Below are 7,599 nucleotides of genomic sequence, written 5' to 3'. Positions count from 1 at the left end.
CTGTCATCACGGGGCATACTCAGGCTCAAATAACGGGGATATAATCAAGATCTCTTCATGGAACGTTCATGGATTCAGAGAAATGGGCCAAGACTAGGAATCATTGTCTTTCTAAAAAAAAACAAGATCTAATACTGCTCCAAGAAACATGGAACATAAAACCAACTCCAATTCCATGTTACATGGTACACCGTATATTGGCGGAAAATGTTTCCAACTTTGGGCACCCAAGGGGAGGTCTATCAATCTATGCCACAGTAAAACACGACTGGTCCTCGGAAGAACTTGATGCTGGAGAAAACTGGTTGCAAGTACTAAAACTTGTTAGCAAACTTCCCTCTAAAGTAAAAACCTGGCAAATAATACTCATCAATGAATATATTCACCCCAATAAAAACTGGAAGAAAGAAAAGATTTTCAATTTGGTGAACCTGATAAAGGTGTTGCAAAGGACCTACCAACATAGCACTTTAATAATTTCAGGGGACTTAAATAGCATTCTCGCCATGAGTGAACAGAATAGAAGGAAGAGGAAGAACAACCTGAAATTCAAATGCTAATCCAAGAGTTGGAAGCACTGGATTTAATAATTTTTAAGTGTAACAGGAAACAGACCAGCCACTATCACGTACTTGAGCGGAAACATGCAGTCAACAATCGACTTTACCTTTGTGTTTCAAGACCTTACCCAAATGATTGATTCCTTTCAAATCTGTCCACGCCCAGAAAGTGACCACTTCTCACAAATTTTCTAGATAAACATCAAACTGGCCTGGACAAGCAAATCAAAGACCTTAGCTGAAATTCCACAAGGAGGAGACTAAAGTGAAATGAATGAAATTAAATGAAATGAAAATCGTTTTTAGTAAGCGCTAACAGCTGCCCTGAGGCGTTCAGGCGCTAAAACTACCATCAGTGTTCTGAGAAGAAGAAGAGGATTGGAGGGACCCTATTGATTAAAAAGAAATGTTTTAAGCTGCTTGCGAAAACTCAGCAGGTTAGAATCTGCTCTAAGATGGCGTGGTAAGGTGTTCCATATTTTTGGGGCTTTATAAGCGTTGGATCGGCCTCCGGCCCTCGCTCTGTGAATCCTTGGGACTTGGGATAGGAAGGCATGTGAAGATCGGAGGGCTTTGGTGGGTTTGTATGGCGATACCATGGAGTGGCTGATCTCTGGACCTGATTTCCAATAGGCCGGATATGTAATGCACAGAGATTTAAATGTAACTCTCTCTTTAATGGGGAGCCAGTGAAATGCTCTTAAACCAGGTTGTATTGAGGTTCTGCGGGGGGTGCCAAGCAATGTGCGAGCTGCACAATTTTAGGTGCACTGCAGTTTTTGTAGGGTGTACTCTGGCGCCCCAAGGTACAGAGCATTGTTAAAATCAAGGCGAGATTGAATTAAGCCGTGTATGACTATCTGTCTGGCCTCAAAGGGAAGAAGTGGAAGGATTTTTATTACCATCCTTAGGAGACCGAAACAGGTTGCAGAAACTTTGGTTGCCTGCGTGTCGAAGGTCAATGATTTATCCATCCACACCCCCAGGCTTTTGATGTTGTCTCTAGGGGTGGGGGCTGTGCCCATGCTCAGATGCCATGACAACTCTAAGGTGGAGGGAGTTGGAGGGCCTAGGAGCATTACCTCAGTTTTATCACCATTGAGCTTCAGACATGATTTAGTCATCCAACTCTTGACTTGTTCCAGACATGTTGTTAAGTTGGACTGCGGTAGTGGGTTGCTCTTTTGTGCAAGAGAGACCACTAGCTGGGTGTCGTCTGCATAGGTAATGATGTTAATACCATGCGGACGCACAATTCCAGCCAGCGGTCTCATGTAGGCATTAAAGAGCGTAGGGCTCAATGAAGAGCCCTGCGGAACCCCACATCCCAGAGGCTTGCTCAAAGAGACCGATGTGCCTTCAAAGACCTGGAAGGTTCAGTTAGATAGAAAAGACCTGAACCACACCAGGGCTTCTCCCAAAATTCCTATATCGAGGAGGCGGTTTAAAAGTATTTTGTGATTAACCGTATCGAAGGCGGCGCTCAGATCAAGGAGGATCACAGCCACTGACCCTCCCTGATTGAGTATCCGCCTTGTCTCTTCTGTCACAGCCAGCAAAGCTGTCTTCGTGCCGTGTTTTGGGCGAAAGCCTGTCTGGGAGGTGTCCAGCAGATGGTTATGTTCGAAAAACTGAGTTACACTGATGTTGATATGTTTCTCTAAGATCTTGGTTGGCCAGGGAATCAGTGATATCGGACGATAGTTGTTAAAATTCATTGGATCAAGAGTGTTTTTTTTTAACAATGCTCGGACCATGGCATGTTTCCAGGCCTGTGGGACTATCCCACTTGTTATGGACGAGTTCAACAGCTCCATTAGAGTGGGAAGGATGGCTTTATTGACTTGGATCAACGTATCAGAAGGGGCAGGGTCGCAGGGTGAGCCTGATTTGATTTGATTTATTAAGGTCTCAAGGGTGTCGAGATGCAGCATTGGGAAATGGTCCAAATAGTTGTTATGGTAGGAGGCCTCTGGTTTGATTGGTGGATCGGGTTTTTGCGAGGACAAATCTGTTTCTGGGTCAGAGAAGGAAAGATAGATTGTTTTTACTTTCAGAAAGAAGGCATTAGCCAATTCATCGCATCGGGAGGATGAATTGTCATTGCCTGGTGATGGAGATGGCAGCCTGGTCAGTGTTTTCACAATCTAACAGATTTCTTTAGGCTTAGATTTGGCCGATTTGATCTTTTCCGTATAGTGTGTAGATTGTTTAAATCTAATTTCATTTTTATAATTCCTAATGGCTTCTCTGTAGGTCGCTTTGTCCGTAGAATCATAGGATAAGCGCCACTTCCTTTCAGTCTTTCGCAGAGACGTTTTTTTTCCCTGAGCTCTTCATAATACCAGGGTGCAGTATTTTGTTTCCTTTTAGGGCCAGAGGTTTGGTAGGGAAGTACAGAGTCCAAAGAGCTTGTTATCCAGTTGGTAAATAGCTTATTATTGGCGCAAGGGTCAAGAGAAAGTAGAGGATTGGTGGCAGTAAGACTGCTCGTCTATTTGTCTGTATTGAGCTTTGACCAGTTTCGAGTTGTGCGTGGAAGGGGAGTAGAAGGTAAGATTTTGGGAGTGGACCAGATTAGAGGGATCAAAAAATGATCAGTCCAGAGGAGATGGCTAATACTACCCACCTTTAGGTGTTTAATGTTACTAAATACTGGATCTAGGAGATGACCCTTGATGTGTGTTGGACCTAGAACCAGTTTCTCTAATTGCATAGCAGCTAAGCTGGTTGTAACTCCGGTGGCAGTAGTGTCTAGCATATTGTCGAAATGGATATTAAAATCTCCCAGTAGTGTAAAGTTTGAAGGAGAAGTAACTAATTCTGCCACAACAGTTGGTAGATCCGTCAGAATTTTTTTTATAGGACCAGGGGGACGGTAAAGGAGAAAGCCAGAGAGGCTAATATTGGGTGTAAATTCAATGACAAAGGGGAGACTTTCACAGTCCGCAATGGACTCCGTTAGGCAGCGACATACATAGATGTCTTTATAGATGATAGCGAGCCCTCCGCCTTTGCCCTGCGGGCGATCTAATCGGGCTATCTGATAGCCGGGAATGAGGGCTTGTACTACATCAAACTGGGAATCTTGAGTGAGCCAAGTTTCCGTTAAAAATACCACATCCGGCACATGTTCCTCCAACAACAACGATATCTCCGAGCTATGTTTAGAGAGAGATCGGCAGTTAAGGAGAAATATTTGGTAGTCCTTGGAGCCCAGATGTGTGGGGGGATTAATTAGCTCAAGTTTACAGTGAGGGCATGTATGAGGAATCTCCAGAGGGGGGAGATGGTGTAGGCAGCATGATGGTGTGGGGGGACAAGATCGAAGCAGGGAGTCCTTATTGTATACTAGCCTTTGTTGCTGGAGACACCCAGGGGGGGTGGCCCCTGGTCCCGGTCAGGCGCGGACGGGCGCAGACGGGCTTGCCTTTGGCGCGCCCACTGCGCCCGCCCGCTGTGCGGATGTGGTGACATGTGGAATTTATAGGGTGTTGAGGAGGGTGGTAGGCGTCCTGCAGCTAGACTGCAAACCCCTTATCCCTGTCAAGATGGCGGCTCTCACTGGCGGTAAGCCCTGTCTCTGTCTCTCAGCACCAGCCCCTACTCGGCTGCGCAGGAATCGGTGTTGGGGGTTTTTGCATGCTAACAATGTGTCCTTAGGAATCCAAACAAGTAAGTAAGCTACTTGAAAGACATGCGGCGAATTAAAATTGCGTAATGGCAAATAGTTAAAAGATAGTAGTAGCAGATAAAGCAGAAGAGCCCCAGGCTTCCGCCTCAGGGTGAAAGAGAGCACGAGTGTCAAGGATCTGACATAAAACCAATCATGGACATTATCCAAAACCATGTATACCATACAGGGATACTGAAAGAACATGAAATAGTGCCAATTTGGAACTTTTGGGTCAAATACTCATACAAAAATTCCCAGTTGATCCCAGATGCCGCAAGAAGACAGAAACCAGGAACAAACCATGGTGTGACTTTCGGCTGCATGACCAGAAAAGAAGGATTTCAAATGAGGTGAGACATCAGGCCGCAGCAGGAAGAAATGGCATAAAAACAGATAAAAGCAAGATAAAAGAAATGAGGAAAAAAGAGAGGGAAAAGACAGTGGAGCAAAAATGGCCTACAAGGAAACCATCTGGAACAAACTACTTTGGGCAAGTAAACTGCCAAACAGTAGAGAATTATGGGCAACAATAAATAACTTGACAAAGGGACCAAGACTCCAACAAGAAGTAGGAATAAGTGAAGAAACATGGAAACAGCATGTTTATAAAATGTATAAGCGTACAGAACATAACAACTCAGCTAAGGAAACCTCAGTACATGAAGCCTGACAAGAACGAAGGCACAGAGAAATGAAAATCAGCCCCCAATCTCAGGAAGATCGACCCCCCCCCCCCGGCAGCATTACCAGTGACAAGTAGCAAGGGAACAACAATCCTAACTGATGTAAAACAATTAAGAGAAATAATGAAAAACAAAAAATGGAGGGGGCCGCAGGGCCGAATGGGCTCCCAAACGCTTTATTCAAGAACGCACCTGATTTTTGGGCAGATTACCTCATGGCCCTTTTTTTATTATATATTCTGTCAGAACAAGTTACCAAATTCCTGGAAAGTGAACATAATTCACCCAATCTTTAAAAATGGAAACCGTAGAAAGCCTGAAAACTATAGACTTATAGCTCTAATCGCCGTTGAGGGCAAATTATACGCATCGTGCATGTTAGTCCACCTCCGAAACTGGATAGAGGAGAGAAGTGTAATTCCAAAGTTTCAAACAGGATTCAGGTCTGGGATGGGAACAACAACAAACCTGGCAATTCTGGCACTTTTAACAGAAAAAGCAGTAAGAAGAAAACGACGATTACTCGCATGTTTTATCGACCTGAAATCAGCCTTCAATGGAGTGACCAGAAACCGATTATGGGAAAAAATAAAACCTTGGGGGCTACCAACGTAACTACTCGAGGCAATGATCCCCCTTCACAGAGAAACCTGGGTGAGGGTGAATCTTGGTGACGGGAGCAGAGTATCAGCCAGGATAAACACCTAGCATGGCTTAAAACAGGGCTGAGTTTTAGTACCGAGCCTATTCAACTTGTTCCTAGCCGACATAACCAAATACATGCTAACAGCCAAGAGTCACCCACCTATTTTGGCCAAAGAGACAATCCCACATCTACAATATGCAGACAGCATTGTGGTGTTGAGCGAAAGTCCGAATGGCTTGCAAAGAGCAATAAACAACCTGAAAACCTACCTGGACCAGGAAAGGCTGGAGCTGAATAAAAATTAAACAAAGTTTGTACATCTGGTGGACTCTCAGAAAAACAAATTCAAATGGTATGTTAACAGTGATCAAGTTGAAGAGAAAGGCTTGTACACATATTTGGGTATTAATCTGGGGTGAAGTACGACATGAAATGACCATAAAATGGAATTAAGAGCCAACTCACAATCCCTAATTTTGCATACAAACTGTTGAATACAAAATGTAATTGCCCTGCCTATAGCCTCCTCTTGAAAGTAATGGCAGCACAAACACTACCCACCTTGTCATATGGCTTAGAGACATGGCATGGCAAAGAAGCTGATTTAATGAATGAACTCCAGACTAAGATGTACAAGGCTGTATTTTGTCTTCCCAAATCCATATCAACAGCACAGATTCAATTAGAATTTGGTCTGCGGAATCAGAAATTTCAAAGTATGAACTCCTTCGCGAAAATGTGCCATACATTTTGATTCTCTGAACCCGGTTCACTGAATAGTACATGCTGGCTAGAGAGCAAGGCACAAATGGACCAAAAAGTACCAAACACATAGGGGGCCAATCTGAGAAAATCCCTAGAGGAACTAGACATCCAATCATTGTGGAACAGTACATAAAATAGGGCAGGATTTATTAAGGTTTGTAATAATTCTGCAAAGAAGAAATCACTCTTAGAAGATAAAAAAATCCTGATCAAATGAAGACTTGCATGGACTGTGACAAATTCCTATACACACTCAAAGCCACAAGCCTATTTAGCATTTCACTTCCGCATTGAGTTAAAAAAGAGTTTCATCCAATATCGATTAGGAATGCATGACTCGAAGGATCTTCTGCCATTGTGGAAAAACAAAAAACAATCAACGAACTGTCGCCTACGCGGAAGTGTTAATGAAAGAATAGCTCATCTGTTGTGTGTATGCCATATAGTCAAGGACACTTTTGAAACCTATTTTTAACAATTTAAATATCCGCTCAAGCAGCCAGGCTGTGATATGCTTGGATGGAGGGTTCAAATAATATTTTGACTTGTCGAGGTGTAAAATTCCCCAACCAAATAAGTAAACTAGTCTGAAAAGCAGATTTAGAAAATTTGAAAGCCAACTGTGGGGACAGTAGTCTTTTAAAAAGCTTTGGAAGAAGAACTAAATTAGAAATGAGCAACAATGTTGACATATTAGTAAATGGTTTTATTGCACAGCATGTTATTTAATCCATTACACAACGTATGGCTGTAACAAGCCAACAACCAATATAGAGTAAATCTAAATTGTGTTTCATTACCACCGCACTTGCACTTTAACCACTATATAAGTAACGGTCCTTAGGTGCCATTATTAATCACAAAAAACATACTTGTTTTTAACTTCAAAAATTAAATGAACTGTACTTCCAGTTTTAAATGTTTTTATAACATTGTAATATTTTTCATTAACCAAACAATAAAGCTTTTGATTGATTGATAGATATACTTACTTTTTATGTAATTTTTCTGGTTTGTGATTTGTGTTGTACCTGTAAAGAGATAGACATTGTAGAGTATTTTGTTAATTATTTACTCTTTCACATATGCTATATTAATTACAAGTAAGTTATAATTTAATTATGGGTTTTACTTACTTTTGAGGTAGTCTTGTGATGTGCATATTTCTTTTTTAAGGTTCCAGTTAGCGAATCCAGCAGAGGTTCCTCATCCTGCAGTTTTTGTAGTTTTTGAAGTATTCAGCTGATGACATTTGTATGCTATTTATAT

The sequence above is a fragment of the Lissotriton vulgaris genome, unplaced genomic scaffold (assembly GCF_964263255.1).
Source record: "Lissotriton vulgaris unplaced genomic scaffold, aLisVul1.2 SCAFFOLD_2449, whole genome shotgun sequence".
Taxonomy (NCBI): domain Eukaryota; kingdom Metazoa; phylum Chordata; class Amphibia; order Caudata; family Salamandridae; genus Lissotriton; species Lissotriton vulgaris.
This window is presented reverse-complemented; position numbering follows the sequence as displayed.